Source organism: Cololabis saira, chromosome 1 (genome assembly GCF_033807715.1).
Source record: "Cololabis saira isolate AMF1-May2022 chromosome 1, fColSai1.1, whole genome shotgun sequence".
Taxonomy (NCBI): domain Eukaryota; kingdom Metazoa; phylum Chordata; class Actinopteri; order Beloniformes; family Belonidae; genus Cololabis; species Cololabis saira.
Window position 1 is genome coordinate 14,675,635 of NC_084587.1, and position 26,664 is coordinate 14,702,298.

Sequence of the window (26,664 nt, forward strand, 5' to 3'; positions counted from 1 at the left end):
CATTGGATAATGAAGCAGGAATTTCACATTTTAAGGACACCATCCAGTCTGCTGATGCCAGTCCCACCAAATCACTGCAAACAAACGTTAACAGCTGTGAGTATGTCATCAAAACATTTTCCACCCCCACTGAATTGAAATGAGCTGCAACACTGCTGATGAATCAAAGATGGATACAGGAATAACACATCAACTGATCCAATGTAAAAGCTGGAACAATGAAATTAACAACACAGTTTTTCTGATGGCATTAGTGGCTCCACACACACATTCATGTCGTGATAAGAAGCTGCCAGTGCCATCTGGTATTGATGTTGACAACAATTCAGACGTGGATTTTATTGTGAACCGTGGCAGATCAAGGTTGTTTGCTTTTTAACTCAATACCTGATTCTCTTTGTTCTTGCTCATGAGCAGAAGCTGCTGCTATTCTGGTCGAGAAATAGCTGTGAATAGTACTGTGAATGTTGTTTTGTGAAACTTTTTGAAACAGTTTTGTGTTGCAGAGTGAGGCAGGCTGTAGTGGAGCCAGAGGGGGGGGCAAGGGGGCGGTCGCCACGGGGCCCACAAGCTCATAGGGCCCAATGATAGGGCCCCGTTTTGTGTGATACGTTCATATATAATTTATATATATAAATTTTAGGCTATAATAATGACAAAATGTGCATTGTGTGGCCAGTGTAGGCTGATTCTTACTTTACAACTGTCCTGAACGCATCAGGGCTGTGAGCCAACGCTGATTGGCTGTAAAGCCTGATTTATGGTTCCGCGTTAAATGACGCAGAGCATACGCCGTAGGGTACGCGGGGACGCGTGGCATACGTGCGCATCGTCGCGTACACTACGCCGTTGGCTCTGCGTTGGTGTAACGCGGAACCATAAATCAGCCTTAACAGTTACAGCCAATTTGCCGACTCGGCAATTTGCTGCCATGAAGGAGATGAGCGTTAAACTTTAAAAGAGGACTAAGCATATACAAAGTTTTGAATGTTATCCTGTTTCCCACATTACCTGGATTATTTTGTTCGGGCCAAGGGTTATGGAAGAGTCAACTGCCATTGGTGAGGCAGTGTAACCTTCATAAATAATTTCTTTATCAGAATGTTGTGTAGCTTTGACCACCTGCCTATTTGAATGTGCTTTGTGTTGTTTTCAACTAGACCGCCGAGTCTATTCTCTGTTATAGAGCTCAGAAATGATGTTATAGACCGCTGTGTCTATTTCTATCTAAATAGATTGTGTAATTGTAGACCAGTTATGTTTTTTTTTTGTATTTAAGCTGTATCAAAGATGGAACTGAGTCAGTCCGTGACTATCTGAGTTTTCAGCAACGTGTGATTGATAGCTGTCAGGCCTATGTGTGTGTGTGTGTGTGTGTGTGTGTGTGTGTGTGTGTGTGTGTGTGTGTGTGTGTGTGTGTGTGTGTGTGTGTGTGTGTGTGTGTGTGTGTGTGTTCTTCTGAACAAGTTTGTGACTTTACTCTGCTTTCTGCAGCATAGGCCTATAGGCTTGCTTGGCTCAATAAAAGTGAGAATAAATGTTGTTTGATGGGTAGGATGAGGTGATATGACTATCATAAGGGCCCATGGAGAATGCTCCGCCCCCTCCGTACTGAGACCCACGCTCCGCCACTGGATGCAGGACATTGTGCCGTGTTTTTGTTGTTGGACTTGACCTCAGCTTTCAACACTGCCGATCATCATGTCCTGCTTGACAGGTTGAAACACTGGTTTTCCTCTCATCAAATCAAATCAAACTTTATTTGTATAACGCTTTTCATGCATGTATAAAGTGCAACACAAAGTGCTTTACATAAAATGTTAAAAAAACATTAAACTTATTAATGCGCCCCCCCCCCCACACACACACACACACACACACACAGAGATGCAAGCACACTACAGTTCAAACAAGTATATGGCTGAGCACTGAGGATCCAGGTGAGGAAACGGTATCAGGGAGCCGTCCACGCCAGGAGGTCTCATAACCCGCAACCACAAGGGGGGGGGGGGGTCTCCACAGAGACCACCCCGGCCCGGACAGATAGAGGAATCCACACCACAGCGGTGAAGTCGTGGTGCAGAGCTCCACAACCATCCAGGCCAGAACCACCCCCAGGACGACCCCCCTGCAGGCCAGAGTCACTCCCAGCATGGAGGCTCCTCATGAGGAAACACTGGAGCTAAAAAAAGCAGGATAACATAGGCTATGAAGTATAACATACAATCATAAAAGTAGGTCTAGAAAGCAAGACATGCTAAAACAAGCATAAGAACAACTTAAAACCATAAGACCATAAAACCTGGGTTAAAACAAGAACAGCTAGTTAAAACAAGGGTATACAAGAAAGACTAAAAGGAATCAGCTAAAAGCCAATTTAAAAAGATGAGTCTTGAGCTTTTAAAAGCATCAACAGTCCCTGAGGTTATCCGGCAGGCTGTTACACAGACGTGGGCCGTAGTAGTGAAATGATGCCTCACCCTGGGTTATGGTTCTAACTTTGGGAATGATTAAAAGGCTGGTGCCGGAGGACCTCAGGGTCCGCCAGGGTTTATAGGGTAAAAGCAGATCAGACAGATAAGAAGGCCTGAGGCCTATCTGGAAGATCATTCTCTGTGGCCGCTGGTAAATTAAAGTCCTCTTCTTCATCATGTACCTTTGGTGTGTCACAGGGGTCTGTTTTGGTGCTTTTAGTGATTATTTTATATCTGCTCCCTTTACAGGATAGTCTAGACTACAGCAGTCAGATTTGTTATCATTGGTATGCTGATGATATTCAGATTTTGTTTCCATTTAAACCTCTGGATATTTTTAAGATACAGATCTTGCTTAGGTGTTTGGATTCTGTCAGGAGTTGGATGAATCACAATTGTATCACGATCTGAGATGGAGATGATCATTCATACCTTTATTTCATCACGTCTCTGACACGATTATTGTAACTTTATTTTCACATGTTTACACAAAAGAATCAATCAATCAATCAATCATTTTATTTATTTCAAACCAACAAAACCACAACTCTCGTACTACAAAACAAGAACAGAAAGTTACAGGACACCATTGAACAGAACAAACAACAATACCAACAACAGACACTATAACAAAACAAAACAAACACTGTTTGAAAAGGGGATGGCAGAAGCAAAGCTTATTAATTTCCATCCCCCGCCAACACACATATAACAAAGACAACCACAACACAATGTTACTCCCTTAAGCCCCTCTTCCCCTCAATCATTTCATTTCTTTACATCAGTTTATCTCCCCTTCCCCTTTTATACATTTCAAAGACTGCTTTTCTGTACTTGCTTTTAAATTGACCGACACTTTGACTAAGTTTAATTTCATCTTCAAGGCTGTTCCACAGAATAACCCCTCCAACAGAAACACACATACTTTTAAGAGTTGAACTTACACTTTGTTGTTGCAATTTAAGTTTTCCTCTTAAGTCATACCTTTTACAACCTTCCCTTCCCAGTCATGAAATAATTGTTGAATTAAATTTGGAAGAAGATAGTTTTTAGCTTTATACATAATTAGTGCAGTTTTCAATCACTGGAACGTCTTCAGGTTGTCCAAGACGCTGCTGCAAGGCTAATAACGAAATCTCCCCTTCACTAATCCAGCTCCCTATTCACTGCAGATTGAATTTTAAATCCTGGTACAGTATTTACATATAGAGCTTTAAATGATAAGGCACCAGTTTGTATTAAAGACTTTTTGCAGCCTTACGTCCCCGGCAGGTCCCTGAGATCACGTGACCAGCTGAAAACTAAAGGTGCCCCCTCCCTTCCTCTGAGTCTGAGATCGGCAGACTCTGCGATATCTTTGCAGCTAAATGTCGGGCGGCTTGTCCTGGGGTCCGTTTCACAAAGCAGGTTTAGTGAAAACTCTGAGTCTGTTAACCCTGAAATGAGGGAAACTCTGAGTTTTCCGTTTCACAAAGGGAGGTAACTCAAACCAGAGAAAGAGAGGTAACTCTAGCCCGTTTCACAAAGAGAGGTAACTTAAGCTCTCGGTCAGTTACCGTAGTAACAGACTCTCTGAACCTAACCTGGTCGGGACCAGGTTTTTCTCAATGAACCTCGAGTTTCTCTGTGTCTCCGCCCTCTTTCAGAGCCGCACGCACATTTGATTTCCGCATTCATTCAGTCAGCAGGCGAGTTTTGGCGAAGTTCTGCCGTCTGTCATTAAAAACAGAGTCAGTAGCCTATATATATTAGAAGACCATTGTCACGAACATGGCATGTCCGTTTGATGCAGACCCAATTGATTAAAGTGCAGCATTAATGCGCAGAGAATTCAATATTCGTTGGGAGATGGTTATCAGACCGCGTATTGATGTTATCTCATTTCCAGACAATTTTCTTTTTGAGCGGTACCGTTTCACATCACAGTCCATCAACTACATCCACAAACTAATCCGTCCTCACATTTCTAACATAACCAGTCGCAGTCATGCTCTCACATCCCAGCAGATATTGTGTGTTGCGCTGCGTTTCTTTGCCAATGGAAGTTTTTTGTACAATGTCGGAGATGCAGAGCACTTGAGCAAGGACATAAACCTGTTCAAGCCATCAAGGAGGAGTTCCACAGGATTGCAGGTGAATGATGTAGAGATCTGTTAAATTCATTTTATATTATATTCTGTTAATGACATTGTGCTGCAACCTCAGACTGGAATTAGTCATTTTAATTTATTTTAGGATTTCCCAGTGTGATTGGCTGCATAGATGGCACACACATCCCAATCACAGCTCCCTCACATAATGAAGCCGATTATGTGAATAGGAAGTCTACTCACAGCATAAATGTGCAGGTACATGTAGATTGACTACTGTTTCAAAATGTTAAGACTGCATCATAGTTCAACTAACACCTGTCACTCTCTGCACTGTCAAGATCATATGTGAAGCTGGATACATCATATCCAATGTGGAGGCCAAGTGGCCTGGGTCTGTTCATGACTCACGGATGTATCGTGAGTGTAACCTGAGCAACAGACCTGGTAAGCAGCCTAAAGATTTGCACAATATAATTCACTTGTCTCCCTCCTTTAATACGCTCTAATGTATCCACTTTACATTACAGGAGAGTTTGATGGCTTTCTGCTGGGTGACAGGGGTTACCCATGCCAACCTAGGCTGCTGACCCCTTACCCTGACCCTGACCCGGGCCCCCAACAGAACTTCAACCGGGCTCACTGCAGGACGAGAGCCGGGGTGGAGTGTACCATAGGCCTGCTGAAAGCCCGTTTCCAGTGCCTACGTCACCTCAGGGTGACCCCTGAGAGGGCCTGTGACATTATTGTGGCATGTGTTGTTCTTCATAATATTTGTTTATTTATAGGACCCCCATTAGTTGATGTTGCAACATCAGCTATTCTTCCTGGGGTCCCCAATGCAACTTTAAAAGAACATACATAGTCCATACATACACACATTTATCGCTGTTACGGATCACTGTAACACCGAGTCATAATATACACTAACAGCAAACTTTCTGTCTAAAATACATTAGTGGTGAAAAAAAAGGAATCATACAGTCATTACAATACCACGAAGTATAAACAACAAATACATTTCTGTAATAAATTATAGCATGTGATATATTTGTTACTCATTGAATTTTATGTAAAAAGTCTTTTGCTACCTTTTTAGAATTGTATTTTGATGTAATATTTTTGATGTTATAAGGTAATTTGTTCCATCCTGTGATAGCTCTGTATATAACGGTGTGTTTTAAAAAGTTTGTTCTTGGCTTAGGTGCCAGTAAATGATCATAACATGATTGTCTGGTTGGATATTTATTGACGTTTCTAGCGAGCACTATCTGATCTGCGAAATATTGTGTTTTTTTACTATTAATCAACTTCCTCATGAAAGTAAGGAGACTTAATGTTAATCTGTCTACAACCAACAGCCATGATAAATGCTGATGCATTTTTAAGATATTTGCATGCAGGGAACAATTTAAAGCAATCCTAGCTGCTTTGTTCTGTGCAATTTGAAGTTTTTTTAATATCTTTGGTGCCTGCAGATGTCCAAATAATTGGGCAATAGTCCAAATGGGACAACACTAGAAACTTAATGACTTGGATCAGAGTATCTGGTTCAACATACTTGGAACACTTCCTTGTGCAATACTTTAATACTTTAATACTTTAATAATATTGCCACTATTAGAGGAGAACAACACCCAGCCCTACAAATTGAAGACCCTGATGACCCCATCCACCTGCCAGCTATCCAGGATGGCAGAGCAGTCAGAGACACCATATACCAAAATCACTTCCGGGATTAAGTCACTATCATCACCACCACCACCACAGCAGTCAAATAAAGACATAATGCACATTTCACTTGGTCTTCTTTATTTCCTACAAATACAAAAGATAGTTTTTTTTATCTTTCCAATAGTTAACATTCCAACAGTTGACATAATTCACATGTGACCATGCACCCACCTCTAACTTGTGCTCCAGTATTTCAATTTCCAGATCTGCCTTCCTAATCTGGCGGTCCAAGTATATCATTTCTTTATCTGTTTGTTTAATCTTTTTAATCAGGTGAATCTTGTAAACTTCTTTTACTGGTAACTGGGAATACATAAGGAGGACATTAAATGATACAGTAGCACATGAATTCCACAGAATGAACCTCTGGTGTTTATTGAACATCTATCTCACTGTGTCAATCTGTGCAGGGGAAGTTGAGGGACGCTCCTGCTGCTGCCCAGCCATGCTCTGTTAAAAAGGATGAACATGTGTTAATACTTCAGTGTAGACTAAATGTCACACTCTATATTCCACCAGAATGTTAAGAAATGTGAATGGAAGAGAACTATCAGTAAAATATAAAGATGTTACCTCTATAGGCCTTTCTGGATTCACCTCTGTAAAGGCAGCAGACATTGTTTCCTCATCCTCTTCATCCTAGATGAGTGATATGTTTCAGTATACTTTAAACTACCATTCGGCAAAATCTTTGGAGTATTACCTACTTACAGTTACAAGGTCTGTTGTGGCTTGAGGGAGCTCCATCAGGCAGATAGCACCATCAGAATCTGTTGGGACAAAAGAAAAAAAAAGACATGAAAGGGAAATCAATATTTGTATGAAGAGGCTCAAAATTAGATATACAGGCCTAGGCATATTACATTTTATGAAGGCACTTGTGTCTACGGGGGTGGCCTCAGAGGATGAGCTCCCTCCAGGGATTCCCTCAGCCACTGGCCTTCCTGCATTCTGGCTTAGGGCCAGCTCCTCTGTCTCCGTTAGAGGTGGCGGTGCAGGGCCACCACCCGTTTTACGAGCCTCTGCCTTCTTTCTGTTGGCTGAGTAGAAGTCTGTGTTAGTTTAAATAGGCTTAATTATTTAACAGAACATGATATAGATAAGACATTTATGTGTGTGAAAACAGCATTATGTTGGGGATAAAACAACTGCACAGTCAAACAGGCACTTAATATTTACTTTACAATGTAAAACATGATCAACATGAGGTACCCCTATGACAGGGGTCGGCAACCCAAAATGTTGAAAGAGCCATATTGGACCAAAAACACAAAAAAACAAATATGTCTGGAGCCACAAAAAATGAAAAGTCTTGTTTATGCCTTAGAATGAAGGCGAAAGGCGAAAAAAAAGTTGAAATGTCGAGAAAAGTCAAAATGTCGAGAAAAAAGTCGAAATGTTGAGAAAAAAGTCGAAATGTTGAGAAAAAAAGTCAAAATGTTGAGAAAAAAAGTTGAAATGTCGAGAAAAAAGTTGAAATGTCGAGATTAATGTTGAAGTACAATCTCGAGAAAAAAGTCGAAATGTTGAGGAAAAAATCGAAATTTCGAGATTAAAAACGAAAGGAAAAAGGAAGGAAAAACGAAAAAAAAATAAGAAAAAAAGGAAAAAAAAGAGGAAAAAAATAAGAAAAAAAGGAAAAAAAAGGTCAAACATTTTTAAAAAAGCTCCAGGAGCCACTAGGGCGGCGCTAAAGAGCCGCATGTGGCTCTAGAGCCGCGGGTTGCCGACCCCTGCCATATGAGATTATGTCGAAGTCTTACCTGTTTGAACAATGTTTTTATACTTCATCCTAAGCTGCTGCCACGTGCGCTTCTCCCCCGCGGGATTGCACCTAAATGAAATAAATTAATAGGCTACAATTCAAGCAGTTTTCCCCTGTAATATTATTGTGATTGCAAATGACTACATTTAAACTTACGCATTGACCTGAGCAGCAATATTCTCCCACGCCGCCTCTCTCTCCTCTGCAGCTGCTGCGGTGTTACTCTTTCTTCGGAAAACATGTTCAAATTCGCCGTATGCACACATTAAAATCTCTATTTCCATTGGGGTAAAAAAATCAGACCTCCTCTTTCCCGTTGCCATGGTGAATCGTTGTATCAGGGCTCCATTGATGCTGGCTTTTTATAGTTGTGGTTCACGCGCTTAACTCCAGGTGAAACAACTTAGAGTTGAGTAAATTAACTCAAATCCGCTGTTCTGGAACCGAAAACTCAGAGTTTCCGATCTCAGAGTAGATCAACTAAGAGTTCAGGATTAGACTCAGAGTTTGTTGAACCTGCTTTGTGAAACGGGCCCCTGGTCTATCACCGTAGGTTTCCTGGCTGCCTCCTCCCGTGGTCATGGGGGCTCCGTCCGAGGCTTCCCTCTGTTGCCTACTGGGAGGGGGGAGGGCCCTCCTCTGGTCCTCCATGTGGCTGCTGGTGGCCTGGGTTCGGGTTTCTTCCTTCTTTGTCTTCTCTAGGCTTCTGGTCTCTCGGGTGGCGTGGTTGTGCCCTCCTTCCTCCACTCTAGTTGCAGTTCAGGTAAAACCTTGTTTTCACTTTGCACACACACGGTTACACAGACATACACACCTGCTCATTCACCTACATACTCACTCCACAGTTTTGGGGGACAAATAATCGTAGTAGCCTAGTCTTGATTCAGTTTTAGAGACCTGAGATGGTCGCTGTTTGTGTCTCTGCCTGTTCCTGTTTGTTTTTCTTCTCTGTTTTTCTTCTCTCTTGCAGATTCCAAAGGCTTGTGTATCCTAGAGTATCTAAATGTAGATTTTGGGGGCGGGCGTTCTGCTATCAGGCACCATTACTATGGAACCAACTTCCAATCTGGGTTAAGGAGGCTGACACCACCTCCACCTTTAAAACTAAACTTAAAACCTTTCTGTTTAGTAAAGCCTATAGTTAGTGTTTAGTAAACCTCTAGCTGGTGTTGGTAAATCTCTAGGTAGTGTAAACTTTAGTGTGTTAGAGTCAGTAGTCATAGTTGCAGCTATAGAACAAGACTATAATAGTTAGTCTCAAATATAGCTTCGCGGTAGATGTGCTGCTATAGGCCTATGCTGCAGGGGGGCACCGACATGATCCGCTGGGCGGTGCCTTTCACCCTTCTTCTCCTTTCCTTTTCCCTGCCTCTCTTCTCCATTACCATTTTTATTTATTATAAATATCCCATAGCTATCATTTTTGTCCATCGTTCCTGTAGTTTCTTGTGCCGGCCCCCCTTTTTTTCTCTTTTGTGCATGTTTGCAGGCTGGAGCCTCGGGAGCTGCGTTCTGGCCTGTGTTCCCGGCCCCCCCCCCCCATCCCCGGTCATCCCGTTGCTGCTTCCACCTGCCTACTGGATGTCTGCTGTTGCTGCTTCCGCCTGCCTGCCTGCACCCCCCAACCCCCCCCCCCCTCTGGTCATCCCGCTGCTGCTTCCACATGACTGCTGTGCTGCTGACGCCCCTGACTCCCCCAGTCTGGCCTTCGGCAGGAGGGTCCCCCCTTATGAGCCTGGTCCTGCTCAAAGTTTCTTCCCTCCTAAAGGGGAGTTTTTCCTTGCCACTGTTTGGATTAAGGTTTTGCTCCCACTATGGGAGTTTTTACCTGCCATTGTTTATATAATAATTGTTCGGGGGTTTATGTTTATGTTTATGTTTATGTTTATGTTCATGTTCTGGATCTCTGGAAAGCGTCTAGAGACAACATCTGTTGTATTAGACGCTATATAAATAAAATTGAATTGAATTGAATTGAATTGAATTGTGTGCCCGTTGTGTGTTTCCCTGTGTTTCTCTCATTTCAGACTTGTCAGCGGATGTCATGACCAGGCTATATACAGGACGCAGATGCAGGGTATCAGAGTCTTTCAAATAGTAATTCCGGTTTAATCCCAAGGCAGAGAAAAAAGCAGGCTATGAAATATTATCTATAACGAGTTAATCAATACCAAAAATCAAAATCACTCCACATGGAGTAAACAAAAGGCTATGCAAACATTAACTAGAAAATTCAACTAAGATATAAAACTTACAACAAAAAATCTTGCACTTGGAGGAAAACGATAAGAACTATGACAATGACTGTGATCCAAAAACTGTGAAGACGGCTGGGGTGAACGCACATGAACCAAGACGAACACACTGGCACAAGACAAGGGGAGACGCAGACTATTTGAACACATGAGGGAAATGAGGAGCAGGTGAACACAATCGGGAACAGTGGCGGCTTGTCAATAGGGGGCGCTAGGGCGCCGCCCCCATTAACCGGGCCTTTTCTGTTTTAGCCCCTCGCTTATGGAATAACCTGCCAGAGGAGATCAGAGTAGCTAACACATAGTCTTCTTTTAAGTCACTTTTAAAAACTCACTATTTTAGACTTGCGTTTAACTGATTGTATTATTTGTCTGTTTTTATTATCTCTTAATTGTGTCTTAATATTGTACTAATTGGTTGTTTCCTGTTTTTAATTGCATGTAAAGCACTTTGTGACTTGTTTTTGAAAAGTGCTCTATAAATAAAGGTATTATTAAAATTACAGGGGGAAAAAAAAATAAAAATATAGACACAGTACACATAAATTACGTAATAAAAAGTAATCACATCTGTGCACTCATAAAATGTGTCTGACTTTTAATTTTTCAAGCCTTCCCAACCCATACTGGGTTTATTCAGAGTTGTTTTTTGTGCAGACCAAAATACATAGGTTTCAATGGTGAGGGGCGCCGGCCAAATGAGTTTGTATTGCATGTTCTTAAACTTTTCTTCCATGTGACTTCATGCTGGTCTCTAATTGGCTACTCAAAGACTCTCCTCCGGGCGCAGCTCTCTGCGCCCATGGCCAATCAGCATGTTTTCTGTCATTCTTCATCCAATCTGATTGATTCATGAGCTGTCAATCAAAGTCACACCCTGACAGTGTAGACGCGCGACTGCATCTGTCACTCACATACAAACAGAGTCACAGCCATAGACATGTATCCGTATCCACCCCATGGAGCTGCTGGGATACGTCAACGACGACGCCATATTGGATCTGGCAAGACTGCGCTGTAAACTAATATTAATAAATGGACTTATTTTCATAAAGCGCCTTTCTACAAAGAAATTGACGTTTTACGTCTCATTTATTCATTCACACATGCACTAATATACTTGGGAAACAGTTACACACCAAATATAATATATTTAATTTTCTGAGATGGCAAAAATAAGAACTTTATTGATCCCACATAGGAGTAATTCATGTAATATCAGCTATAGAGAACAAGGTAGCGCCAGAAAACAATACCCCCCCTCACAAAAATAAGAAAAATAGAGAAACATATTTTCTCATCAACAAAACAAATTTAAAATTTTTCAAATAACAAAATAACATATTTTTAAGCATTTTTCAGACAATATCTGTCAATATCTCTATATAATAACTAAAAAAATCTGAAAGATGGTTCAAATATGTTATTTTGTTACTTGAAAAATTTAAAATATGTTTATGTAAAATATGCTACATGTATATCACATACATGTATTACATATTACTACATATACAACATATACATATAAATATACAGTATATGTGTATGTATATGTTGTATATGTAGTAATATGTAATAAAAAATAACAAAAAAATGTATGTTCAAGTAGAGGTTATAGTTTGTAATCTCCACTCGCCAGTGCGGCCCCCCCAAAATGGCAATGAGACCAGTGACACATGAGGAAAGGCAAGTGACCTGAAACGAGAGGAGAGTTACTTCTTTCAAAATCAAACAGGAAAGGAAAGACAAAAAAGACCCAAGACAGCTGACAGCTTAGTTTTATTGGTTTTTTTGTTTTGTGTTTTCTGTGTTGATCTGTGTTTTATTGTGAAGCACTTTGTGATTTTTTATCTTGAAAGGTAAAAATGTACTTACTTATATGGTTGTAGTTATGACCAATGTGTTTTATGTGCCTCTTGGCCAGGTCATCAATAAGAAATAAGAAAAATAAGAAAGATAAGAAATAAGAAAAAGTTCTCAATCAACCTACTTGGTTAAATAAAGGTTATTATTATCAGTATTTTTACTAATTTTGAGATAAAATACTTTACTCAACTCAACTCAACTTCCTTTTATTGCCACACGGCTAGGCCGGTGGAATTAGTTTCACGGTGCAGGTGGTAGCTGCAACAATACACCACAGCAGTACAAAAGAACGTTTCCCAGAGGAAAAAGACAGAGTAATAACAACGCAGACAAAACTGGACAAGGACACTCATTTTACAGTCTAATGAAAACAACAATTACAACCAGGGCTGCACATAAGTGGGCCGCCAGAGCGCATGCGCCGTAAAAATCCACAGTGCGCTGTCAATCTTGTGCTGCGAAGAGCTTTTGCGTACCAACAGCTGGGGGTCATATTATTGGTTGTGGCCAGACCAGAATACTAATATTAAAAAAATCTATTGGGAGACCTTTCCCCAGAACTGCAACTCAAAGTTGGTACTGGCCAATCACAGCGCGTCCTTACTCCCCCTCCATGCTCGTTGCGGCGGTGTGGGTTGGGGAGGAAGAGAGGTAAGGATCAGCTTTACTGAACAAATCCCGACACTTCTCGTCAAAATGTCCAAGAAGCAAGCGCCATTAAGTAATTATTTTGGCGTTCCACCACCACCATCTACAAAGAGACGCCAAACTGAATCACTACCCGAATCGAACAGAAAACGTGTGTTCGCCGAGAAGTGGCTGCATGATGTTACGCGGCGATGCGTACCGTACGTTCAGGCCCCGCGTATCCTACCCCGTAAGCTCTGCGTTGGTGCAACGCGGAACCATAAATCAGCCAGTGTCCGTCACTGCATGCAGCAGTTTCCTGCAGCAGCAAGACGCTGCTCTCTGATTATGGCTCAAAGTTTATGAAAACCCCAAATAAAAAATAAATTAGAGAATATTTTATGAAATTCCATCATCAAAATTATAACAAATAAAGGTTCAACATATTTTGCTTTGCATGTAATAAGACTAGGTAATATATTAGTTTCACCTTTTAAGTTGAATTATTGAAATAGATTAACTTTTACACCATATTCTAGTTGAATTATTGAAATAAATTAACTTTTACACCATATTCTAGTTGAATTATTGAAATAAATTAACTTTGTAAAGGACCATATTGAGCCATTCATCTTTATAAGTGAATAAATATCGTTTTGCCTATAACTTATTCCTGCATCCCTCTTTTATCAATCCGGCGAGACGGGTCACAGCGTTTTTGGAGCCCCAAGTCACATATCCAGGGGCTCCTCTGAGCACCAGACCAAAATAATTATGTGCAGCCCTGATTACAACATACAAGAAGATACTTGTTTTGGTTTATATTATAATGGATTAATATGTGTCTAAATTAAGTATTGTGCTGGTATCGGCTCCAGCAGACCCCTGTGACCTTGAAATGGATTAAGCGGGTATAGAAAAAGGATGGATGGATGGATGGATGGATGGATGGATGGATGGATGGATCTATAAATGGATCAATGGATCTATGAATGGATCGATGGATGCATTTAAATGACAAAACCACTTAATTGGATATGAAGTTGTTGCTGATCAAAACAAAACCTGTGTCATCAGTGCAAGTGGCTAAATTCATTGTATTAAAGCCATTCTATGTAGCAATACCACTTCTGACCACACGAGGGAGCATAAGATCATAAGACAGTTCATGTGTCAACCCCAAGTACCAACATCTGGTGTCTTCCAGTTTGGCTGCTTTTCGGCCAAAGCGGTTCCAGTGCTAGTTCGGTGCTAGTGCCAGACATAGCACCAGTTTTTTGCTTTTTGATTGCCGGCTGCGGGGAAATTACTGATTAAGTGCCAATAAAACTGGTGCTACCCTGACCCCAAAACCTTGCTGGGCAACATGCAAGAATGTCACAGCGGGGCTGTGATTATTCTAACCAACCAAAATTATGCAACCGTCATATTTAAGCAACCTCTGTGAGTTTAAAACAGATATCACCGGGAAATTATGGATGCATTCTTACCGATTTAACCACGCAATCAATAATATGTCTATAGAAAAGGAAATATGTGATTCTGACTTGTCTTGAAACATAAATGGCATCGATGTTGGGGGCGAAAAGTTGCATGGAGTTGACTCCAAGCAAGATCTTTAGGGCCAAGATCAGCATCTGCACATACTGTACCAAAATTGGATTTCTATTAGTCACATTTGCGTTCCACTCATTCACAAAAGAAAAGTGATACTCCGGATTTGCGATAAAGGAACTGCTGCAGGGGTCAGTGTTTCCTTTGAACTCTGTTTTTCTTTTTATCAGCGTAACTCTCCATGTTCTCTCTCCGTATCTCCGTAACTCTATCAGTTGCAAAAATAGTCAACAGAGGGTGAAGGCAGGGGATGATCTATCAAATAATTATTCAGAGATAAAGGTCTTAAGTAAGACAGTAATGCATAATGAAGTGTTAAAGCACAACAACGTCGTATTAATAAGGCTATAAAACAGCTGGAAACTAGATTTTGATGATTTTAGACTGACTATGTACACACAGTGACAACTGAAAAACCACCACGTGAAAGCCTAAAAAGTTTTTTGTAATATTGTGCAGTTTTTTTTTAATTGTATATTTCTATTTCATGTTTTTCTTTTTTTATATAAAGGTTTCGCACAAATCTAGGGGTACTGGAAACGCGACTATTCTGAGGGATTTCTCACTCCTTTACGCTTTGGTGATGTAATAACGTACGTAGGGTCCTGGCCCTCCGGCCAGTGGAAAAGCAAACCGGTTCTTTGTACAACCTGTTTGGAACTGGCTCTCGTACCAGCTTTGTGGCAGCACCAGCACCAGCACCAGCAACAGCACCAGCACCGCCCTATTGGAGTCCAATGTGGAAGAAAGAAACAGTTGCAGTTCCTCGATTGACCAGTAGTGGCTGGCTCACTTCTGCTACTTAGCGTTTAGGACCATCTTAACTTCCGACCGTAGCTTCTGAGCTGGGAATAAACGTGTAACATATTTTTTTTTTAACTTTTTAACTTTTTATTTAAACATTTTAAACATTTTACAGAACATATCCTGACATATGACTTCACATCAAACAGAATAAGTGACTACAGAGCAGAGCAGAAATTAATCTGCCAAAAGCAAGGTAAATTAAAGAACCACATAATTGTAATATTAAAAATACTAACGGTAACAACGATAAGTAGAAGAGCAAATATCTATGAATAGTGGCTGAGCAGGATTTTATAAAGAGGAACTCCCAAAAGTTCTCCCTCACATCATCCCATCCATCAAACCCTCAGGTATCTTGAAATGCAAGTCCATCTCCGCAGGAAAGTGTCCATTGTGAGCTGTAAACTAGCTGTCATTCGCTCCATCGTGTACATCTTTCAGTCTCTGGGTCCATTGAGCTATAGTTGGTGGTTTTACTTCTCTCCAGTTCACTGTAATCATTTTTTTCGCCACCAATAAAAGAATCCTCAATATATATTGTTTGTCTACATTATACACGTCTTTGGGTATGACTCCCAACAAGAACAACATTGGTTCTATCTAGTGTAACATCTATCGCCAGAATAGTATCGATTTCCTTTTTAATATTAGCCCAGAATCCTTGTAATACTGGACAGTCCCAGAAGATATGTGTGGTGTCTCCAATCTTTCCACATTTTCGCCAACATAGTTCTGCATTGGAGTTTTTCACATATGAAGAAATGATAAGGGGAGTATTAAAAAATCAAATTTTAACCTTCCAGTCGAACTCTTTCCACAGCTGACTACTAATTCCCGTGTGACAGCCTGCCCATATGTCCATCCATGTAGAGTCTTCAATTTAAACATTCATTTCTAATTCCCATTTTTCTTTGACGTGTAACATATTTTAAACATAATTTATTTTTGATGACGTTTATTGCAACAACAGACCACTGTAAAAGGCTAAAGATTCCCTTAATGATGATGGCAGTCATAATAAAAGAACGATAAATAAAAGAGCACTTCTAGAATTCAAGATTCAAGATTCAAGATTCTCTTTATTGTCATTGTAACAAGTGCAACGAAAGGTAGGGTACAGGCCTTCAGTACAACAAAAAACAGTGCAATATTAACAATAAATATATAAAACAAAATATATATATATATATATATATATATATATATATATATATATATATATATATATATATATATATATATATATATATATATATATATAAACAATACAAAAACAATATACAGACTTACAGAATGTTTGAAGCATTTACGGCTCTGACAGCGGTTGGGAAAAAACTGTTTTTCAGTCTGTTTGTCCTGGATTTGATGGCCCTGTACCGTCTTCCTGACGGCAAGGGCTCAAACAGGTAGTGGCCTGGGTGGGATGAGTCCTTTATAATGTTGTAATCTCAAAAAGAGCAAAAGTGTGTCACCGGGTGCCAGTACAAAAAACATATAAAAAAATCTAAATCAAACAGCACTCACTTGAAGTACAAAACTTTAATATATGGTATAATCACTGCACAGCAGCAGAAAATCGGACGCGTTTCAGCTTACAGACGTCCTCAGCGATGAATGATTGAGTGGGTGTCTCCCATTTAATCAAATTTAAATTTTCTGCTGCAGTGATTATACCATATATTAAAGTTTTGTACTTCAAGTGAGTGCTGTCGGATTTTGATCCTTCATAATGTTGTTGGCTCTCCTGAGGCAGTAAGAGCCGTGAAGGTCCACAAGTGTGGGTAGAGGGCACCCAATAACCTTCTCAGCCATTCTGGTGACCCTCTGGAGCTGTTTGCCACAATGATGAACAAAATTTCCCTAAAGCCTGCAATCATTGTGTATTTTGCAGATGAGCGATGTGTTAAACAAGAGAAGATCTAACATCTACGTTAGTAAAAACCCTTCAGAGACCACTGAGCCCTCTGACCTCACCGGTGTCGGGCCAAACATAACTTCGGGTGCATCGTCAAGTTAGCAGTGATGAAGACTGAGCCAACAGCAGAGCCGGATTAACGCAAAGGCAAACTAGGCATGTGCCTAGGGCCCGATTGACAGGAGAGGGGTCCAGACAGAGGGACAAAAAAAAAAAAATATATATTTTTTTTTTGTCTGCACACATATTAATGGTTGATACCATGCCGGTAAAAACCTAAGGCATATATATATATGTGCATTATTACTATATTTAGTATACATACATATATATACGCATACATACGCACAGGGCCGCCGCAAGGGGTGTGCGAACCGTGCGACCGCACGGGGCCTCGCGGCCCAAGGGCCCTCGCGCTATGGCCCGTTTTTTTTTTTTTTTCCAAATTTTTATTTTTTTTAAATTTTTTTTCCTTTTTTCCCTTATAAATATCAACAGTCACATTCCATTACAGACCTAAATGTGTACTAGTCTGTGCATATCAATAAATATATGTGCAATGATGCGCGTGTCTGTTGTTCAATACAACTGCGTCAGACCAAGCGCAGACACAAGCTGCTCTGATCCTGACGGGTGGAGTTGGAACAAACTGTCACACAATGTCGAGAGAACGAGACAGAATCAGGAAATTTCCACCAGGGGATGAAAAAAGAAAACAACTAAAGAAAATGGAAGATTTGAATGCCTCTCTGAAAGGCTCGGTTGATAAATTTGTTACAAAAATCACCAATCCGACCAGGTCTCAAGCAGCCGTGGGGCCCCGCGTCGAGGCAAGCCCAGATGATGATGATGCAGGGGAAGGTATCCAGTATTTTGCTAATTGGAGAGTTAAAATTGCGCATATAGACACCCGATCCGACCCGAAAAACCCAAAAATTTTGCGAGGGCCCCCCCATCCATTTCGCACAGGCCCTCGCAAATCTCCCAGACGGCTCTGCATACGCATACACATACATACATATACACACACAGACATACATACTACAGCACACTTTGTCTTACTGCAAATTTTATTGGTCTTTGTAGATTTGACTTCTTATTTAACTATTCAATTTAATCAACACATTTAATTAAGATTTTCTGCAAAATGCAATACCTTAAAACATTGATCTTATTTTACTCTGTTTACATAGCAATGCTGACACCTATTGGTGATTTACTGGTACTAATACCTTAACAATGATACTCGCAATCGATAAGGATAATTTAATAGCATTTAATAGAGCGGTGTAATAACGTATAAATAATAAAAATCAAAAAAATAGTCTGATAGACTGTTTAATATACAACACATGACTTATTTTGGAATACAAAGAACCTACTTGACTATGACTATGCTATGTAAAATGTGAATTAACTTTTATTAGTAACTTTGGTAAGTTTAAGATTTCAATTCATAAATAACATCGATGGAGGGGGGCCCAAAAATCACAGTCTGCCTAGTGTGGTCCATTTATTTAATCCGGTTCTGGCCAACAGGGAGGATGTAACTCATTTCCTGGTGTAATAACAGTCAAAATTCCTATCAACGGAGGCCACAGACCACACATGATCAATGGCCAAGCTGTGGAGTAAGTCAGAAGCTGTGGATCCCTGAGGCAGCACATCACACATTATTATTACATGACCTGACATGGACCCTCTCTCAACGGTGGTTACGCTTATTGTGACCGAAGACGTAGTCAGCCTCCCCATCTTCCCTTCACAATATTCATAGAAAAATCTGTGGTCTGGCGTAGAGATGCACCTTTCTGTCAATTCATTCAAACAAGCCTGTAAAGCCTGTATGTCCAAAGAGGCTGCCTGTATCTCCGACAGGCAGCCTCTGTGGACATTTTTAAAGCACAGCTGAAGACATACTTTTACACACTTGCTTTTAATTGATCTTTTAAATTATTTTAAAATACTGTCTGTATTTTGATTATTTTAATCAATCTTTTGGGTTATGTGTTGGTTATGTCCTCACTATGCTGCTTTACTGCTATTGTTTTTGCTTCCACTATGCTGCTTTGATTTTTGTTTTATGCCCTCTATTTCTATGTTATGTTTTATGCCTTAAATTTATTTTTATGTGAAGCACCTTGCGTTGCATTTTATGTATGAAAGGTGCTATACAAATAAAGTTTATTATTATTATTATTATTATTAAAGCAGCCAAACTAACCAACTTTGAAATGAATGTGTTATTGCTGTGTGTTGTTTTTATGTTTTTATTATCATTTCAACATTATTTAGCCCGCTTATTTTTATATTTGACACCACATGAATAGGTTTACACTCATCATCAACTCCAAACTGCGATTATTTCAGATTATTTCAATTACAAGGAGCAAAATCGAAGCTGTTACAGGCAGAACCTCAGTTGGCATTTTTGCTCAGCTGTGCATCTTCAGGTGTTCCTGTTCCTGTAGGAACGCCATCCCTGGACACACAACCTTACAAGGCAATCTGCTCTGTCTTATGTGACCCACCCAGCCATCTGCAAAGGTCTCTCAACCTCGGGTCTGCAAGACATCACAAATCCGGTTTCTCGTGCATTCCTTAAACAGACTCTGCTGAAACATAGGCACAGCTCATTTTTTGAGCTTCTTATCACGTTTAAGATGATGATTCGTGGATATATGACTTTATGGTAAGTCAGAAACGGATGTTTTATCATAACTTTCAGGTTATTACTTAGATATACAACTGAAATTACATTCAGTAGGCGAATCAGACATGAAGTACTTGAATCCAGGACTTGGACTCAAGTCCAACTCGAGGTTTAATTTAAGAAAATGTGATTTGACTTGACTTATTCATGAACTGCAGTCAGACTCATTATTTTGTCATGTATGCCATAACCACTGTTAAACTCGGTAATAATATTGTGCAAGATTCCCTCACAGCTGGCGCCAAAGTGATGTGGAATCAAAACCCAGAGAGGTCAGTGAAATGAGAAAAAGCTTTATTGAACCTGTGTGAGCGAACCGGATAATCTGGGAGAACAGTCCGATCACGAGGTGAATCATAAAATGACTGAGTTTACAGATTACATTGGTAGTCTTTGGTGGGTGCACGAGCCACGGAAAGAGCTATGATAATTTGTTTTTGTTTAGTTTAGAGCAGGAGCAGAGCGGTAGAGAAAGCTCTCTCTATGGTTGTGAGCAGGGGGCTTACCGGCCGATGAACTTCAGTTAAAACGCTCTCTCTCGCTGTATTTTTAAAGGCTGCTAACCTGCTTGCTACCATGCAGAGCTGCAGGTGTAGAGACTGCATTGATTTCAGGACGGGGCTAACTCTATAACATTAGCAGAAACAGCTTGTCAGCACCATCAAATTGCTGGACCTGGCTTTTCAGTTAAAGTCTTTGTTGTGCTCGCCCATATGCTCATGTGAACTCTGAACTTATAAAATGTATGAACACTTTGTGAATGTGTATATTCAACTTTGAAACTGCTCAGCTGAAAATCGGCTGTAATGTGCCTCCAAAAATGGCCGCCTGGCCATGAACTACAACCCCCAGCATGCCTTGCGTGGGGGGGGTGGCGCCTACAAGCGGCGCGCATCCAATCACAATGAGGCACAGATGACGTCACCGCAGCGCGCGTAGGATCAAAACGCCGCGCTGCTCCTCCATTCTGTCTCTTTTTCCTTCATTCAACTGGCGGGTCAGCACGTCTTTCTGGCTCCGGGCCAAAGGGACCACGACCTTAAGAGGAGAGGTCTGCAGCGTGGTCCGGCCGGAGGATCAGCGAGGATCCACGGCGCTGCATCCCTCTCTCCCCTTTTTACTTCTCTTCTCTCCAACTCCCATCGGTGAAAAGCTGGATCTTTGGCTCAGGGCCAAGGTCCCATCTTCCTTTCTCCCCCCGGCTGGGGGGAGGTGTAAGGCCCCCCCCATCAGATTGGGCCGCTCCGTTGGACCTGCAGTCCGTTGAAGCCGCAGTGCGCGGAGCCGCTCCCATCAACTCTTGGTCTCAACTTTTCATCCGGAGCCCCGACTCCTGCTTCACGTGTCCCCGGTCCCTGGGAGCTGGAAAGGGGGGGGAAGCCGCTTCGAAGCTCGGCCCCGGCCCAGGGTGAGACCCCGTTTCCTCTTTCCTAACTTCTCTCTCCGTCTGAGTTTCTCTGAAAGGACCTGTGGACAGCCTGCCCCGCGCAGAACCGAGACGCATCCCGCCGCCCCGTCCGGGGCCACGCGCTCACTCAGCCCGACGGGCACCCGCACTCTGAAGAAGTGGGCCGGCCCTGCGCGCACCCGAGACGCGCACCCGAGACGACGTGATAGCCTCTGGACCAGCCTCCGACCAAAGACCCGGCAGGAACCCCTGATCGGCACCTGGAGACCCGAGGAGGCGTGAGGTTTTGAGACCTGTGTGTATGAGTTTAACTGGGAGTGTTACAGAGCTAAATCTGTGGTCAGAGCTGAAATTACATCAGCATCATTATCATGACTGTTGTCATTAATTTGTAGTCACTACTTTCTGCTAGTCATTCATGTTTTAAAGCGCTGTTTTCTGCCGTAGTCACGTTTAAAACACCGGGAGTAACATCCGGTCTAGATCTGCACGTGGCGTGGTTACAGTCCCGCCATCTTTAAAATACCCCGGCTTCTTTAAACACCGCAGCCATGTTTTAAACCGTACATGTTCGTGATATCATTTTTATTATTGCTTTGATTTCTTTTTCCCATTCCATGCATTTAACTTTCATTTCATTTTTATTGATTGTTGTTTTCCCAGTTAATTAATTGTTTTATAATACTTAAGTTCTGCCATCAGGTTTATTTGGGGTGTTGCGTTTATCATCTTTTGACACCTGTATGTAAATAAATCCTGATTGATTTTTAATGAGTGGTTGTTGTTATTTCATACAAGATTTGGTCACAATTGATTTGTTTAAAGCAGAACCAGTGCTCGGATCTCACACCTTCAACTGTTATTTTGTAAGTGATGGTAAGATTTGCTGTTATGCAGGATAATTCAAATCATATGAGACTGATTTTCTGCTGTTTAGTTATCATTTTCCTCCGGAGTAAGGCCCGGGGGTGGTGCCCCGACGAGAATTATTATCATTTTGATAATTCAATTTGATAAATAGTCCACTTTATTAATTATTAATAATTCTTTAATAGAATTATCATTAGCCTTCGATAACTGGACAGCCAAGCTACCTGAGTTGCACAACATCTTTGTTTGAGAACTAATATACTTTTCTTTTTTTTTAAGACTCTCCATGTGTTCAGACTGAACTTTTTAATGACTCGGACTCTGGTGACGACGGGTGACTCAACACTGGCCTCAGTGTTAGAACTGCATGGGTAAGTTCAGGGTCAGGGTCCTGGATGAAGGATGAAGCCTCTTCCTTGTCTTGACATCTGATTCTTCCACCTTCTCCAGCATCCAGGTTAAGATACCAGCAGAGGATCTGATTACTGGCCTGACACACGTGATGGTGGTTCAGACTTGATTTCATGTACAGTATATTAGATTTTCATGACAGAAATGCAGAAACAGAGAAGGTTAATGCTACCAGCTTCTGACACCAAGGATGTATTTACCCTTAAAAAACAAAACGTATATATTTTTTCTGACTGAACCTTTCTTTGGTCGCTCTTTGGTTGCTCAGGTGTCTTAACATTATCTGAATGCACTTTTTCTCTGTTTCAGGCGACATGAATCTCAGCAATGAGATTCAAAGTACTCACTGAATGTAGACTTATCCAAGATGCCAGCGTTCGATCGATACCACAAGTAAAAATAAATAAATAAAGCACATTAACGCCTACAAGCAGTCTGAAAATTCATGTGTTTGGACATGCTGACCTAAACTGGAACAGAGCACTGCTACGACTTGTTTTGTAAAGGTGGAATTTTGATTTGCTTTTGCTTGAAAGAACCTGTTTTCATGACTATTTATAAGCCGCAAAAAGATGCCCAACAACAATCCAACCCAAAACTCCATCAGAGTTCCCTCTAAAGAAATAAAAGCTTGTGGAAGTCGTGAAAATAGACGAGCCGACAACTTCTCACGGTGCGGACACAGAAGCGTGTGTCCCTTTATGAAATCCACCAGTTAACTGAAACTAAACGTTAAGAAGCTCGCGCTTCCCATCACAGAACTAACTGACTCCAAAAACGTCACCGTACTTAGAGGGACCGTAACACATTAAACACATAGACCAAAACACTAGTAACAACATAAATTATAACCTGAATAAACGCTGTATGGTAATGCTGTGACTAACATCTCTATGCAGGTGAATTATGTACACATCACTATGAATGATAAAGACACTACAAGCTGCTGTTTCCAAAGACATCATTTTAAAAACATAGCATAAGCAGTGAATATGAAATTGTCAAAAGTAACCAGACTCATGGAAACTGAAATTAGCTGCCTTATTAGTCTGAATAGTTTCTAGTTTATTTGTAACTATCAACTCCTCCACCTGCAAAGAAAAACTGTAGCGGTTTTTATGTGAAGAAATAAATCACAAATCAAAGTTCTTATCCCCTCGCTGAAAAACTGGTGGGCATTCTGATGGCAGAAAAGCCCTTTAGAGGGGTAAAGGTTACATTTTAATGATGGTTTTCTTCAACTGAGTTTCAGTATGGATGCGACTCGAGGGCACAGGTTCCCTCTCGTCATTGAGAATGTTCCTGCCAGCCACTTCCGATCCTCCAATTCAGACATCAAAATACGTCTCCATTCAAAATATAGCTCCAGAGCTACCAGCTGGTGTTCCCCTGAATGTCTCATTTCCATGAGAGGTGGAGGTAAAAACATGTTCACATTAGCAGCTGCGCTTTGAAACATTGAATGTTTCATCAAAGTAGCTTCCAGATGAACAAAAGTAAGCGATCTTGTTCTAATGAGGAACTTTCTAACACATGTAACACATTTAATGACTAATTTAAATGCTTGAAAAAGGTTCCTTTAGTCTTGCTGCTGCATCCATACATGCAGCTTGTCAAATAATTTCTTATTTTTTGAATTTCAACTTGGGTCTTAAATAGATTTTTATTGGATTCTATTATGGACCCAATCAAAATGATCCAAGATCATGAAGTCAGAATGAATGAACAAACAATTTGGGTCCATTTTTTAGCTCCCCCTTTGCTCTGAAGCTCCTAAATAAGTTCTCCTAATCATGTCATTACTTTACATAGGTATACATACATGTGGTATACATACATAGGTAATTTCTTTCCCAAACCTGCTTGATGTACGACGTCAGTTGCTCAACGGTCCGGGTCTCCGTTGTTGTATATTTCTGCGGTTCCAAATATGGCCACATATATTCAATTTGAGACGTAGCTTAGATGGCAGCATATGTTGCTCCAAACCATGCATGTACCCTTCAGCATTAATGGTTCCTTAACAGATGTGCACGTTACCCATGATGCCATGGGCACTAACACACCCCAATACCATCACAGATGCTGGCTTTTGAACTTCACCCTGACAACAACATGGATGGTCCTTTTTTTTTCTTCCTATTTAGCCTGAAGGACATAACATACATGATTTAAAAAAAAAAAGAAAATGATTTGAAATGTGCAGGCATCAGTTCACAGCACACGCTTCATCTTTACATCTGTCCATCTCAGATGAGCTCGGGCCCAAAGCAGCTGGCGGCATTTCTTGGAGTTGTTTGTTTATGGCTTTCACTTTGCATGGCAGAGTTTTAACTGACACTTGTAGATGCAAACAAACAGCAAAGTGTGAGCTGACCATGGTTTTCTGAGGGGTGTCTGAGCCCACGTGGTAATATACTGTACCGAATGATGTTGGTTTTTAATGCAATGGGAGCAAGTCTCCAAATTCTCTGAATCCTTTAGACCAGGGGTCGGCAACCCGCGGCTCTAGAGCCGCATGCAGCTCTTTAGCGCCGCCCTAGTGGCTCCTGGGGCTTTTTCAAAGATTTTTGATTTTTTTTCCCTTTTTTTTCTTCTTTTTTTCTTTTTTTCATTTTTTTCTTCTTTTTTTCTTTTTTTTCTTCTTTTTTAATTTTTTCTTCTTTTTTTCCTTTTTTTCTCTTTTTTTCTTCCTTTTTCCTTACCTTTTTAATCTCGAAATTTTGACTTTTTTCTCGGCATTTCGACTTTTTTCTCGACATTTGACTTTTTTCTCGAGATTGTACTTCAACATTAATCTCAACATTTCCACTTTTTTCTCGACATTTCGACTTTTTTCTCGAAGTACATAATGAAAAAATAAATATTCCCCCAGTTATAACTAATATAGATACATGCAGCATGTGTTGCCTCCATTCTTAGGCTTATACAAGACTTTTCATTTTTTGCGGCTCCAGACATATTTGTTTTTTGTGTTTTTGGTCCAATATGACTCTTTCAACATTTTGGGTTGCAGACCCCTGCTTTAGACTGTAATGGATAAAATTCCTACCTTCTTGAAATTGTAGCTTGAGAAACATTGTTCTTAAACTTTTAATTATCTCTAGTTTACAAATCCAAATACATCTAATGCGTAAATCCAGGTAATGTCCTTAAAAATTAGCGCCGGAGTCGTGGACCCGAGTTCTGCAAGTCCTCTAAACACTAATATGATAACACTGCTGACTGCTGGCTGGGCAGATATTCATGTACACAGCTGCGAGGTTCACAACCACACTGATCTCCTTCACCACTAACACACGACGAAAACTGTCAGTATTCCCACATCTAAGAGTGAACATCACAACATTAATACTGAATATTACATATGAATCAGATAAAAGAAATTAAAACAGATCAGTGCATGAGACTCGTGTGCGCAGTCACCGCTTGGTTTTTACGTTTACACCAAACATGACGTCCACACGGTACTTTTATCCTTGAAAGAAAATCCACATGCTTTGGCAAATATGTGCCGAACTGCTTTATACCCAACTGAGTGGAAAGTTCAGATTTTTTAGCATTTACTGATTCAGCTTGGCCTTTTAGGTTAATTAAAGCAGTTTCGTTGTAAGAGCTTTAATTAAAGTCAGAGATATCGGTCGTAACCTTTAATCGATAGAGTTAACCTTTAAATTGTTTAGATTCTGGTTCCACTCGGGACATCGTGTGAAGGTGAATACAACTATAGATGTCCCTAGCTCACATCCATCCCTGCACCTGAACTCTTGTGATCGTACTCCGAAGACCGCTAGGATGACATCACACTCAGGGAAGTCAGGGGTGTGGTTTGTGTCTCCTACATATTTTAACATAATGTCAGGATGAGGAAGGAAGAAAATGAGGCACTGGATGCGTTGGCGTTCACTCCAAAACCTACTGTAAGTTCAAACATATTTTTCAATCTACGTCAGGCAAATAACGTCCCTCTGTGCTGAGGTGTTTTTGCACCTTCTCACTCTGTATTTAATACTTTCCCCCCTCATCCCAGTGTCATCCTTCCTCTAAGAAATGGCGTCCATAGAAACAAATGGTGCCAGCGGTGTTAACCGGAGTCAAGTTCTCTTGTCTGACTA

The 26,664-nt window shown here is 40.8% G+C and overlaps 1 long non-coding RNA gene across 1 annotated transcript; it reads right to left on the reverse strand.

The window, feature by feature from the left end:
• Positions 1-6,548: 6,548 nt before the first annotated feature.
• LOC133451110 (uncharacterized) lies at positions 6,549-7,056 on the reverse strand. Its single transcript, XR_009783149.1, has 4 exons — positions 7,010-7,056; positions 6,872-6,937; positions 6,692-6,748; positions 6,549-6,601 (listed from the first exon to the last, which is right to left on the reverse strand). It is a non-coding gene; the product is annotated as an uncharacterized LOC133451110 (long non-coding RNA).
• Positions 7,057-26,664: the final 19,608 nt, after the last annotated feature.